The sequence below is a fragment of the Pelodiscus sinensis genome, chromosome 29 (genome assembly GCF_052426305.1).
Source record: "Pelodiscus sinensis isolate ZL-2025 chromosome 29, ASM5242630v1, whole genome shotgun sequence".
Taxonomy (NCBI): Eukaryota; Metazoa; Chordata; order Testudines; family Trionychidae; genus Pelodiscus; species Pelodiscus sinensis.
In genome coordinates this window covers 10,419,294-10,433,724 of record NC_143080.1, presented here as the reverse complement: position 1 = coordinate 10,433,724, position 14,431 = coordinate 10,419,294, and the positions used below count along the sequence as shown (strand labels likewise).

At 43.7% G+C, this 14,431-nt stretch overlaps 1 protein-coding gene across 12 annotated transcripts in view; it reads left to right on the top strand.

Annotated features, from left to right (window-relative positions):
• TANC2 (tetratricopeptide repeat, ankyrin repeat and coiled-coil containing 2) overlaps positions 1-14,431 on the top strand; it is a 702,540-nt gene that overhangs the window by 85,137 nt on the left and 602,972 nt on the right. The window contains exon 3 of one of the 12 annotated variants that reach the window (XM_089774006.1): positions 10,298-10,352. The exons of the other annotated variants lie outside the window; for them this stretch is intronic. The gene's annotated coding sequence lies outside the window, so the exon portion shown is untranslated. The remainder of the gene's footprint in view (positions 1-10,297; positions 10,353-14,431) is intronic. 12 annotated transcript variants of the gene reach the window in all.

The following is a 14,431-nucleotide window of genomic DNA, read 5'->3' as shown; positions in this document are numbered from 1 at the left end:
TGTGCGAGAATTCTTTTGTCAATGTCTCTTGAAGTGCCTTCCAGATTTCGACAGCATCAGCAATGAAGCAGCAATTTCTCTGAAGTTTAAGGCTATGGATAATAAGTGTCAGTGTACATAGCATATCTTGTACGTTCCTCTTTAATCCAACATTATATATTTTGGATGAGATACTTCCGTCACGGCTTTCTTCACAAAGTTTTATGAGAACAGGCCAACTCTTAACAAATTGTTCAAAACAATCAACCACAAAATTCAGTCAAGCATTTTGAGGGAGACTTAGTTTGGATCTTCCTGCTCTCTTCAATGAGGCTGAATCAAAATGATTGTTACAGAAGTATTTTGTGACTTCACCAGCGTTTTCTTTTATTCCTGAAGAGGACACACTTAAGTCTTTGGCTAAAAGAGGCATTAAATAGGCATTACAGCCTTATGTTATTAAGGATCATCCTACCTTTTCTTCTTCTAAGTGTGTTCTAATCTTCTCCAGGTTTGCAGCATTGTCTGTGACAAAACTGCACCCTTGCCAGTTGAATATTCAGGTTTATCTGCCACTTGTGTGGCCTAGGGATGCGATAGTGTGCTTGTGTAAATGGTTAACTGATGAGCCTGGGGTCGTCGCTTAACCTTCCTGATGACATGCAAGCCCCTGCCCATGTTGCTGCCTCTGTATCCGAGTCAGCAACACGGGAGAGAGTGTAGCCTGGTGATAGGGACTCAGCTATGTCAATTAAGGTGTTTATTGTTAATACAAAAAGGACAATTTGTGGCATACATGAACTGAGCCATCTTTTCATGTATGGTTTCATGTTGGTATTTGCTGGTTGCTTACTACAAATCTATCCATGTTGATGGTTTTACTGAATGACTGAAATGTTTTGCTTGCTGCGTTTGCTACTGAAATATTTTTAGTTGTAGCACTGCTGCTAAAAGTACCAACAGAGGACTCAGTCTCTCTGTTAACAGTGTCTTAAGGCAAACTCCTCTGCTTTTCTTGATCCAGGTCCACCACCACATAAGCACAGAACAAAAACAATCTTATCTAGCCTGTGTCATTCTTTGCACATTTGACTTTAGTCTGCTGAGAAACAAACTGAAAGCTGAGAACTTTCAAGAAGCAAAAGCTAGTAGTTAGGCTGGAGAGGCTAGAGCCATTAATTCATTTTTATGAGACAGCAAGTGTAGGTGTAATATGTTTGCGGTGAAATTTAAATGTTACTTATTTTTAAACGAAAAATTTAGTATTTTAGTGATTTTAAAACAATCTAATTTTAAATGAAAATATCAGCGTTTTTTATTTAGAAACAAATAATTGATTTTTATCCAGTCTAAGAAGTGAGTCTAAATCTGCAGCAAGGGCTATTTAGGTTAGATATCATTAGAAAGGTTTTTCCTGCTAAGTACTAGAACGTGTCTAGGGAAAATTTTATAAAAGCTACATCATGGAAGCTTTTAGAACTGGCTAGACAGTCGTGAACAGGGCTGGACTAGATGATTTGAGTTCCCTTCCAGCCCTACGTTTTTATGATTCTGTATAAACTAAAACAATCGTGCAGTTTTTTTGTTGCAGAATGGCTACTTTTAATCTGCTACTGTGTGTCCAGGGAGATTGAAGTGTTCTTCTACAGGTTTTTGTGTATTGCCATTCCTGATATCTGATTTGTGTCCATTTATTCTTTTACTAAAAAAACTTTAAGAACAGACTTCAGAGAGAAACTGCAGAGCTACAATTCATCAGTTTAGGATTAAACAAAGAAAATGGCTAGCCAACTACAAAAACAGTTTCTCCTCTCTTGGTGTTCACACCTCCACATCAGCTGCTAGAAGTGGGCTTCATCCTCCCTGACTGAATTGACCTCTTTATCTCTAGCCTTACTCTTGATTGGAACTCTTTTCTTATGCGTGTATATTTATACCTGCCTCTGGAATTTCCACTACATGCATCTGAGGAAGGGGGTCTTTGCCCACGAAAGCTTATACTCTAATAAATCTGTTAGTCTATAAGGTGCCACAGGGGAGAAAAGGAGGAGGAGTTGCACTATATGAAAGAGAGCACTATGATTGCTCTGAACTCCAGTATAAAGAGGGAGAAAAACCTGTTGAGAGTCTATGGGTTAAGTTTAAAGGAGCAAACAACAGCAGTGATGTTGTGGTTGGTGTCTGCTACAGGACACTGAATCAGGTGGATGAGGTAGACAAGGCTTTCTTCCAACAACTGAGAGAAGCTTCCAGATCGCAGGCCGTGGTTCTTGTAGGGGTCTTTAATCACCCTGACATCTGTTGGGAAACCAATACGGCAGTACACAGGCAATCGAGGAAGTTTTTGGAGAATGTTGGGGATAACTTCTTGGTACAAGTACTGAAGGATCCGACCAGGGGCTGTGCGCAGCTTGACCTGCTACTCACAAACAGGGAGGAACTAATAGGCGAAGCAGAGGTGGGTGACAACCTGGGAAGCAGTGATCATGAGATGGTAGATTTCAGGATCCTGACCAAAGGAAGAAAAGAGAGTAGTAAAATACACACCTTGGACTTCAAAAAAGCAGATTTTGACTCCCTCAGAGATCTGATGGGCAGAATCTCTTGGGATGCTAACATGAAGGCGAAAGGAGTCCAGGACAGCGGGCAGTATTTTAAAGAAGCCTTATTGAAGGCACAGAAAGAAACCATCCTGATGGGTAGCAAGAGAGGCAAACATGATAGGAGACCGGATTGGCTTACGGGGGAAATCCTTGAGGAACTTAAGCACAAAAAGGAAGCTTACAAAAAGTGGAAACTTGGACAAATGACCAGGGAGGGGTTTAAATGTATAGCTCGAGAATGCTGAGGGGTTATCAGGAAGGCGAAAGCGTAAATGGAATTGCAACTGTCTAAGGATATGAAGGATAACTAAGGTTTCTGCAGACATGTTAACAAGAAGGTGGTGATCAGAAAGGGTTTGCGGCCCCTACTGGATGAAGGAGGTAACCTAGTGACAGATGATGTGGGGAAAGCTGAAGTACTCAATGCTTTCATTGCCTCTGTATTCACGGACAAGGTGGGTTCTTGGACTAATATGCTAAGTGACGCAAGATAGGATGAAGATGGACAGCCCTTGGTGGGTAAAGAACAGGTTAGGAACTATTTAGAAAAGCTAAACGTACACACATCCATGAGTCCGGACTTAATGCATCCCAGGGTACTGAGGGAGTTGGCAAATGTCATTAAGGAACCTTTGGCCATTATCTTTGAAAAGTTGTGGAGATTGGAAGAAATCCCGGATGATTGGAAAAAGGCAAATATAGTGCCCATCTTCAAAAAAGGGAAGGAGGACGATCCAGGAAACTATAGGCCGGTCAGACTTACCTCGGTTCCTGGAAAAATCATGGAAGGGATCCTTAAGGAATCCAAAACCGGTCCGAACCTTGGGGCACTCCACTAGAAACTGACCGCTAACCTGACATTGAGCCGTTAATCACTACCCGTTGTGCCCGACAGTCTAGCCAGCTTTCTATCTAACTTACAGTCCATTTATCCAATCCATACTTCCTTAACTTGCCTGCAAGAATATTGTGGGAGACAGTATAAAAAGCTTTGCGGAAGTCAAGGTATATCACATTCACCAACTTTCCCATATCCACAGGGCCAGTTACCTCATCATAGAAGCTAATCAGATTGGTCAGGCATGACTTGCCCTTTGTGAATCCATGTTGACTATTCCTGATCACTTTCCCCTCTTCCAAGTCCTTCAGAATGGATTCCTTGAGGATCCCCTCCATGATTTTTCCGGGGACTGAGGTAAGGCTGACTGGTCTGTAGTTCCCTGGATTGTCCTTTTTCCCTTTTTTAAAGATGGGCACAACATTTGCTTTTTGTCAGTTATCTGGGATTTCTCTCAATCTCCATGAGTTTTCAAAGTTAATGGCCAAAGGCTCTACAGTTACATTTGCCAACTCCCTCACTACCCTCGGATGCATTAAATCCGGACCCATGGATAGAAGCTCATTGAAAGGGGGCAAAGTAATTTTGTGGAGAGCTTTTAAGTCAAGAAGCAGTTTTTTAAAATTGGATTTGGAGACTTATGAAGAGCCATTGAAGTAATCAGAATTTGGGCTGCTATCTTGTTGCCTACTTGAACTAAAAGGATTTTCTTGGAAAAATGAGCCAGAAATAGGGCCTGGTTTTTGTTCAGTTACCAGAAAATGTTTTCATATGCTGTGAACTGGAAAATCCCTCCCGCTTTAGGATGTTAGCATACACCTGACTCATGCTTTGTAACTTGGTAGCATGGTTTAGATCAGGGATGGGCAGTAAATGGCTTGTGGTCTGATCACAGTTTGCTAAGGTTAGCCACTGGCAAGCTGCAGGTGCTTTATTTACGTAAAAACAATAAAATGGTCTGGTAGCACTTTATAGACTAACAAAACACGTAGATGGTATCAAGAGCTTTTGTGGGCACAGCCCCCTTCTTCAGATGACCGGGGTTCTTCAGATGACCTGTAAAGAACAAACTCGGCTACCCCCTGAAGCTTCTTTATTTACTTGTGCATCCGCACTTACTGTTGCTTGCAACTCCTGTTGGCTGCAGATTACCCTTAGGCAACGGGAACTGTGGGAAGCAGTGTCCTTGTCCACGCCACTTCTGTTGGCCAGGAATGATGATCCAAAGCCAATGGGAGCTCTAAGTGGCCATACCTAAGGATGCGCAGGTAAAGTGCAGATGGCCTGCAGGGGCTAACCCTGGTGAACTGCATGTGGCTTATTGCCTACCCACTGTTTATACTGTAAAACAATGTGACTGGTGTTGGTTTTTTTTTTAAGAGCGAAGAAGGGGTAGAGAGGGAGTTGTTCATAATTATGTTTGTTTCAAAAGTCTGCCTACAGAATATTAGAGAGAAATTCTGAGAAATATTATGTCTCACACCATTAATTAAAGTGCAGAATTTACAAGTATAATTAGATAGATATTTAAAGAATAAAGGCATTTTAGCAGTGTGTAGATTTTATTGACAGCTCTCTGAGTTGCTGCATTCACAAAGATTTGTACTGTAATTTTGAGGGGATGGAAGTTCACTGGGGAGAGAGACACTGCGGAAAGCATTCATGTACTGCACTGTGAATGCAGATGGAATATAATCAAGCAAATTATGGGTAGGCAGTGCTCATTATATGAAGTATAAACAATAGATAAACTAGTATTGTAAAATACAAAGCAGAAAATGCCTTACTGTGTTATTAAATGTTAAGCAGATCAATGGCACTATGTTGCTGAAATATTTTTAAAGGAGTATCTTTATTCAAAAAATGTTACAAATTGTTAAGATTTTCAGGAATCAAATTGTGAACTGTCTGCTACCTAAAAAAAAAAAAAAAAAGTTTGCCTCTATTTTAGTATATCTACCTCCTATTACCTTACTGTCTAAGTGGTGGTGAACAGTTATTAAGAAGATATAAAAGGTGCTTTCTTGGTCTATTTTAAAATAGACAGACTTCTATTTCCCTGATTTAAGAGATCCCTGGGTTATTAGAACATGAATTATACATTAAAATTACTACAAGCATAGCTATTTTTTATAACATTCACTAATACATATTAGTGTCTAAGACAGTGCTTTTCAAACTTTTTTTTTTCTCATGACCCTGTTGAAGCAAATCGTTGTGACGGTCCCCTTTCAAAGCTTTATAAAATTGCGTTTGCATACCAATATCATGCATAACTCCAAGATGTTTTGGACAATATATCTCATGTAACCTATCAATGTTATTGTTTCAGTCTGCTGGATTTCTACTTCTTATTTTGGTGTACAGGCAGTCCCTGAGTTACGCGGATACGACTTATGTCGGATCCGCAGTTACGAACGGGGATTTTCTCGCCCCGGAGGAGTGGGCGGGACGCCTGGTCCCGCCGCCCGCCTCCTCCGGGGCAAGAAAAGCTTCTCCCCGTCTCCCTGGTCTGCTGTGGGAGCCAGCAGACCAGGGAGACGGGGAGCAAATTGGCAGAGGACCCGGGCCGGACCCGTGGCGCTGATCTGATCAGTTTCAGCAGCGGCTGAATCTGGATGCCAGTTCCTACTTACATACAGATTCAACTTAAGAACAAACCTACAGTCCCTATCTTGTACGTAACCCGGGGACTGCCTGTATATATCACTCTTGTATGCAAAGTTAGACATGGAGCATGGAATGGTTCATGATTTTAAATGTGCAAATGAACATCAAGGGTGTTTCCCTCAATGTCTGGGTGATTACCTGTAAACAGACTCTTTTGTCCTCTAAATCTCAGCAGTGGTTGGTCTTAGGAAGTCATGTGATCTCCCTAACTGGTAGGGACGGACCAAATAATTTTCCATGGAAGGGGAGAATATACAGTAGAGAATTCCCACCTGAAAGGGAAGCTATTTAAGATGCAAAGTTTTTCAGTCTTTGTCTTTGACGGCCTGCCACTCCCAAGAGAATGAACCAAAGACTCCAGGGGGCAAAAGGAACTTTTCTGTTTTGGAGGTGGAATAAGAACAGTTTTAAGGTAAGTTTGTTGTAAGTGTTAGAACTAGCTATGTGGTTTTTGTTATTTTAAGTTTGTGATTCACTTTGCTCTGCCTGTCCTGTTTTCACTTGCAACCACTTAAATTCTACTGTTTGTACTTAATAAAACTACTTATTTGCCATCAAGTTACATGATTGTTACCTGGGGGAGCAATCCATGTGTACAGCCTCCTTTCGTTGTTAAGGGGGGCTTTTCTAAATAATTTATTTGGGTTTCTGGGCCCAAAACTGCATTTTCCTCAGGCCTGAAGAATTTCTGTGTCTATATTGGTACTTAGGGGGATGATTTCAGTTCTGTGCCTTAGCTGGGAAGATCAGTTGAGCTGGCCCAGAAGGATTGGTTAGTGAGAAGCCTCAGAAAGCAAGAAGGAGAGTGTCACTGGCTTTGTCAGCACACCAGGAAGCACCCCAAGTGGTCTTCTGTGACCACACCTCATCACACCTGCAATCTAACATAATTTGACTAGAGTGTGAGCCACAGGGTGAGAGCTTTGGGGTGTGGGAGGGGCAGGGCTGGGGCAGGGAGGCTTATATTGAGTGGCTCCTGATAAGTGGTGCAGCAGGGATGCTAAGGCAGGGTCCCTGCCTTTCCTGGCACTGCAGACAATGCTGTGCCACAGAAGCAACCAGCAGCAGATTCCCAGCCAATGGGAATGCAGAGCTTAGAGCTCTGGGCAGGTGCAGTGCATGGAGTGAATCTCTCCCCACTTCTATGACTTTTCAAAGTTGATAGGTAAAAGCTCAGATGCCTCCTCTATCAGTGCCTTGAGTATTCTAGTATGCAGTTCATCAGGCCCTGAGGACCTGAAGGCATTTAACTTTTCTAAGTAACTTTTAACTTGTTTTTTTTTAATTTTAACTTCTAAACCTACTTCATTTCCACTAGCATTCACCATGTTTAGGCATCCTGTCACCAGCAGTTTTCTTGATGAAAACTGAAATGAAATCATTAAGCACCTCTGCCACTTCCAAGTTTCCTTTTAGGTGTGTATATAGCCACAAAATAGGGTACCATAACTAAATTTCTTGGATTTTCACGTGCTTGATTTTGGGATAATTACAACATTCTTGCAATGTTTATTTCCTCTGAAGTTACTGATGTATATGCTGTTTTTTGGATGGAATTAAGGATGACAAAACGTTATCTTTGAACACTAAATAGGAAACTAAATGAGACTGCTATCATATGGTATTTCTGAAGATTTGAATATATATTATTAACCTTAAATAATATTTAAAAATGCAAGGCAAGAATCAGTGTCATCAAAACAGCCAGTGCATGCCAGCTAATTGTGCTCATGTTATAGTTGCTTTGTATCACAAAACCAATGAGATGTACTCGTAAGTTTGGTTAATTTGCAGTAGTCTTAGGCTTGGTTTACTCTTCCAGTTTATGACCCTATAACTAAGTTGTTCAGGAATGTGGAAAACCTACACATATAAATGACACATTTATCCCATCCCAACTCACAGTATAAGAGAGCTCATTGCTGATGAGAGGGCTTCTGCTGACATAGCTATTGCCTCTTAGGAAGGTGCAGCACTGTTAGCATAGAGGACCCCTTTGGATTTGTCATCAGTGACACAAAGGTAGGTTTTTTACAGAGAGATAATTTAATGTGCAGTAGTTTTCTTGCTTGGGAATCTTAAATGGAGACAGGGCATTTGTAAGTTTTACCATAAAGATAGTGAGATGAGGTCAGCAGTCTATCGTCTGTCCAAGACTGACCTCGGTTAGCTGTTTTGCTGTAACTCTAAAGTGCTTTGTTTCCACTGTATTTTTACAGAGTGACAGCTAATGAACAGTACAAATGCAGCTTTTTTGTCAATGAAGATGCTGCCTTACTGGTTTACAGTGTTAAGGGGGCAGGAAAACTCTGCCTCTCAGTCCCAATGTCTGTGCTTAAGAGGGCAACTGCTTCACTTCCCATGGTAGTGTTGCCTCAATGCACAGTGGGGCAGCAATGACTTAACAAGCATTTCAGGTACTGATGTACAAGCTGGCATGGAGCCACAGAGTGTTTAATGAGTAATGACAGTTGAACCAACTAATCTGTCAATGGGAATGTGTGACGTGCCCAGTCTTCCTCATACTGCTGAGTAATTCCAACCAATTGAATTACTGCATGAAATTTAGCTCTAAACAAAGAATGGTGATTGGTTGAGTAACTCTCATGTCACAATAGCTGCATTTATGTACCTTTACTGTGGACCTAAGCCTGACTGTTCCTGATATAAGCATAAATTAGATGCCATTTTAATAACTTTATTATGAATTCATTTCTTCACATTTATCATTCAGTTCTCTTTAACTACATTGAAAATTTGAAAGTGCCTGCATTATCCCATTATTAAGATAATTCAGGACAATTAAAACACTGACACAGAATCATAGAGCTGGAAGAGACCTCAGGAGTTCAAGTCCAGCCCCCTGCCCAAGGCAGGACCAATCCCAACTAAATCAACCCTGCCAGGCTTTGTCAAGCTGAGACTTAAAAACCTCTAGGGATAGAGATTCCACCATCTCCCTAGCAAACCCATTCCAGTGCTTCACCACCCTCCTAGTGAAATAGTTTTTCCTCATATCCTACCTAGACCTTGCCAGGTGAGACTTAAAAACCTCTAGGGATGGAGATTCCACCACCTCCCTTGGGAACCCATCCCAATGCTTCCCCACCCTCTTAGGGAAATAGTTTTCCCTAATATCCAGCCTAGACTTTCCCCACTGTAACTTGAGACCATTGCTCCTTGTTCTGCCATCCATCACTACTGTGAACAGCCTCTCTCCATCCTCTTTGGAACCTCCCTTGAGGAAGTTGAAGACTGCTAACAAATTCCCCATCACTCTTCGCTTCTGCAGACTAAACAAACCCAAATCCTTCAGTCTCTCCTCATAGGTCATGCGCTCCAGCCCCCTAATAATTTTGGTTACCGCCTGCTGGACCCTCTGTAATGCGTCCACATCTTTTCTATAATGGGGGGCCCAGAACTGGACACAGTATTCTAGATGTGGCCCCACCAGAGCTGAATAAAGGGGAATAATCACTTCTCTAGATCTGCTGGCAATGCTCATCCTAATGCACCCTAATATGCCATTCTCCTTCTTGGCTACCAGGGCACACTGTTGACTCATATCCAGCTTCTCATCCACTGTAATCCCCAGGTCCTTTTCTGCAGAACTGATACTTAGCCATTCAGTCCCCATCCTGTAAAAATGCTGGGATTCTTCTGTCCCAAGTGCAGGACTCTGCATTTGTCCTTGTTGAACTTCATCGGATTTATTTTGGCCCAATCCTCTAATCTGTCCAGGTCACTCTGGACCCTATCCCTGCCCTCCAGCATATCTACTTCTCCCTCTAGCTTAGTGTCATCTGAGAACTTGCTAAGGGTGCAATCCATCCCCTCATCCAGGTCATTAATAAAGATGTGGAACAAAACTGGTCCTAGAATAGATCTTTGGGGCACTCAGCTAGAAACCGACCGCCAACCTTACATCAAGCTGTTGATCCCTACGTGTTGGTCCCGACAGTCTAGCCAGCATTCTATTCATCTTACAGTCCATTTATCCAATCCATACTCCCTTAACTTGCTGGCAAGAATATTGTGGGAGACTGTATCAAAAGCTTCCCTAAAGTTAAGGCATATCACATCCACTGACTTTCTCATATCTACAGAGCCAGTTTACCTCATCATAGAAGCTAATCAGATTGCTCAGGCATGACTTGTCCTTGGTGAATCCATGTTGACTATTCCTGATCACTTTCCCCTCTTCCAGGTGCTTCAAAATGGATTCCTGGAGGCTCCCCTCTATGATTTTTCCGGGGACTGAGGTAAGGCTGACTGGTCTGTAGTTCCCTGGATTGTCCTTCTTCCCTTTTTGAAAGATGGGCAGTACCTTTGCCTTTTTCCAATCATCTCTCCCGATCTCCATGAGTTTTCAATGATAATGGCCAAAAGCTCCGCAATGGCACTTGCCAACTCCCTCAGTACTCTTGGATGCATTAAATCCAGGCCCATGGATTTGTGTATGTTTAGCTTTTCTAAATAGTTCCTAACTTGATCTTTCCCCACCAAGGGCTGTCTACTTCCTTCCCATACTGCGTTGCCTAGTGCATTTGTCTGGGAGCTGATCTTGTCCGTGAAGATAGAGGTAAAGAAAGCATTGAATACTTCAGCTTTTCCTACATCATCTGTCACTAGGTTATCTCCCTCATCCAGTAAGGGCCCTACACCCTCTCTGATGACCCTCTTATTGCTAACATGCCTGTAGAAACCTTTCTTGTTACCCTTCACATCCCTTGCTAGCTGCAATTCCAATTAGGCTTTCGCCTTCCTGATAATTCCCCTGCATTCTTGAACAATATATTTATACTCCTGCCTAGTCATTTGTCCAAGTTTCCACTTCTTGTAAGCTTCCTTTTTGTGTTTAAGCTCACCAAGGATGTCCTTGGTAAACCAATCTGGTCCTGTACTATATTTGCTTTTCTTGTTGCGCATTGGGATGGTTTCTTCCTGTGCCTTCAGTAAGGCTTCTTTAAAATACTACCAGCTCTCCTGGACTCCTTTCTCCTTCATGTAAGCATCCCAGGGAATCCTGCCTATCAACTCTCTGAGGGAGTCAAGGTCTGGTCTTCTGAAGTCCAAGGTGTGTATTTTGCTACTTTCCTTGCTTCCTTTGGTCAGGATCCTGAAATCTACCATCTCATGATCACTGCTTTCCAGGTTGTCACCCACCTCTACTTCCCCTACTAGTTCCTCTCTGTTTGTGAGCAGCAGGTCAAGCTGCGCATGGCCTCTGGTCAGTTCCTTCAGCACTTGTACCAATAGAAGGTTTATTTCTGAAAAGGACATAGTTTTATTTATTTTTAACTCATAAATAGGTCAAAGGATTTATTTTCTGAATGTGTTGCATGCTGTAATTGAGGGGAGGATATGCTGTATTTTTCATGAAGTTACTTCCTTCTCTACCTGGGGAAAGTCTAGGGACCTTGAGTGGCAGGGTGAATATGATCAAAGAAAAAAATTCTGGATTTTCTGACTGGAACTAGAGATGGAAAAATTCACTTACAAGATGAAGAACAAATTAGCTTTTAATGGTTACAGCAGTTCGATTCCTCCTGAACAAGCTTCAAAGCAAAAGAAGAGGGTCTACTCACCCATCATTACAGCTACCATCTTACTCCACCAAACTGTAATCAAAATATAGTACAATACAGTATTAATAAATGACCTTTTCAAAGGTACCAGGTGATGCCACCTGCTGAGCTCATTAAATAGCTACTTGGTACAAGAACAAAGCTAACTCCTGAAATCTTGACTTAATTTTAGCTCCCCTTCAGTCAGAGTTCTGTTTCTGTTCCCCAGCTGGGAACATGCACCTGTCTCCCAGCTGAGCATTCTGTAGTGGCCATGGACAGGTGCTTCTCACCTGACCCCACGCTGCTGCGGCAAGAGGAATCTGGGGTAGTCCTCTCTCCTTGTGCAGCCTTCATATTGAACCCCTCATTCCCAGCACCATCTCAGAACAATGATTTAAATGAAGAAAAAACTTATTTGAGTTAATTACCTAAGCAACACCAGGTAAATCTTCTAGTAAAAACTAAATAATACCTTTAGGAGTTGACTCAAAAAGCTGAGTAGTGTACAGAAAAAAACACTTGAAAGAAGTTGAAAAAATAATATAGTGCTTTCTTTTTACATATCACATTGGAGTGTATATGTTAGGGATGTTAGGGTATGTCTACACTACAGCACTAATTCGAACTAACTTAATTCGAATTAGTTAATTCGAACTAAGCTAATTTGAACTAGTGCATCTAGACCTAAAAACTAGTTCGAATTAGCGTTTTCCTAATTCGAACTAGCATGTCCACATTGAGTGGACCTTGAACCGAGGTTAAGGATGGCTGGAAGCAGTGCCGGCAGGGCATCAGATTAGGACTTAGAGCGTGGAGCTGCTGTCTCAGGCTAGCTGAGGGCTGTGCTTAAAGGGTCCCGACCTCCACCCCGGACAGACAGTTCTCAGGGGTTCCCCGCTCGCTTGTCTAACTCGATGAGGGACAGCAAAGCAGTCCTGTCTTGGGGTATGTCTACACTACCCCCCCTAGTTCGAACTAGGGGGGGTAATGTAGTCATACGGAGTTGCAAATGAAGCCCGGGATTTGAATTTCCCGGGCTTCATTTGCATAAAGCCGGCTGGCACCATTTTTAAATGCCGGCTAGTTCGGACCGCGGCTACACGAGGCGTACAGCCTAATCCGAACTAGCTAGTCCGTGCCGCGTGTAGCCGCACGGCACGGGGTCCGAAGTAGCCAGCATTTAAAAATGGCGCCAGCCAGCTTTATGCAAATGAAGCCCAGGAAATTCAAATCCCGGGCTTCATTTGCAACTCCCGGGCTTCATTTGCAACTCCGTATGACTACATTACCCCCCCCTAGTTTGAACTAGGGGGGTAGTGTAGACATACCCTTGGAGTGCCCTGAATGCCTACACTCGGCACATCACAGCACTCGGCCATCAGCCCAGCTGTACTTGCCGCAGGCTGCCATCCGGGGGAGGGGTGTTAATCGGGGGGCTGCAGGAGAGCTTCCATCCTGAGGAGCCCGCAGAGCCACCCCAGTCCTCCCCATCGGGGGCTCGTACCCCATTCCTCCCTCGCCTCTTTCCACTTACCCCTCCCTAGCCCCTCTTCCTGATGTACAAAATAAAGGACACGTGTGTTCAAAAATAGAAACTCTCTTTATTTAACAAAACTTGGGAGACTGGGAAAAGTAGGTGGGAGAGGGGAAGAGAGAGGCTGGGAGAGGGGAGGGCAACTAAAATGATCAGGGGTTTGGAACAGGTCCCATATGAAGAGAGGCTAAAGAGACTGGGACATTTCAGCTTAGAAAAGAGGAGACTGAGGGGGCATATGATAGAGATCTATAAAAGCACGAGTGGTGTGGAGAGGGTGCATAAAGAAAAGTTCTTCATTAGTTCCCATAATAGAAGGACTAGAAGACACCAAATGAATGGGTAGCAGGCTTCAAACTAATAACAGAAAGTTCTTCTTCCCAAAGCAAATAGTCAGCATGTGGAACTCCTTGCTGCAGGAGGCTGTGAAGGCTAGAACTATAACAGAATTTAAAGAGAAGTTAGATAAATTCATGGAGGCTGGGTCCATGGAGTGGTATTAGCCAGGGGATAGAAATGGTGTCCCTGGCCTCTGTTTTGGAAGGCTGGAGATGGATGGCACGAGACAAATGGCTTGGTCATTGTCTTCGGTCCATCCCCTCCGGGGTAGCTGGTGTTGGCCGCTGTCGGCAGACAGGCTACTGGGCTAGATGGACCTTTGGTCTGTCCCAGTATGGCCGTTCTAAGCTCAGGGTCGGGGGTCTCACTGGACCACCTTGATTTTCATGCACACCTGCTCCTGGGTGGCCAGGCTGGCAGCTCTCCTGCCCTAGACGGCCACTTTCCTGTGCCTAGTGCGGAGGTCGTGGATGAGGTCCGCGCTAGACCAGCCGGGCGCCCGCCTCTTGCAGCCCCGGGCAGGTTCCTGGGAGCCACCAGCCTGGTCCCGGGAAGAGGCGGAGGGCTGGGTGGCAGCGGGTGGCTGGCTCGTGCAGTGCTAGGTACAGGGTCTGCTGGCTGGGTGCTGGCAGGCTTGCATCTGGCACGGGCACCGTAGCCAGCCCATGCCCCTTTAAGGGCTCCGGGGCCGGGAGGGGGGCAGAAGAGTTTCCCTGGTGGTACCCAGAGTGGCCACCAGGGAAAGCTGGGGAGGGCTAGCCTCCCACTAGTTCGAATTAAGTGGCTACACAGCCCTTAATTCGAACTAGTTAATTCCAACTAGGCGTCAGGCCTTGTAGAATGAGGCTTACCTAATTCGAATTAAGCGCTCCTCTAGTTCGAATTGAGTTCGAACTAG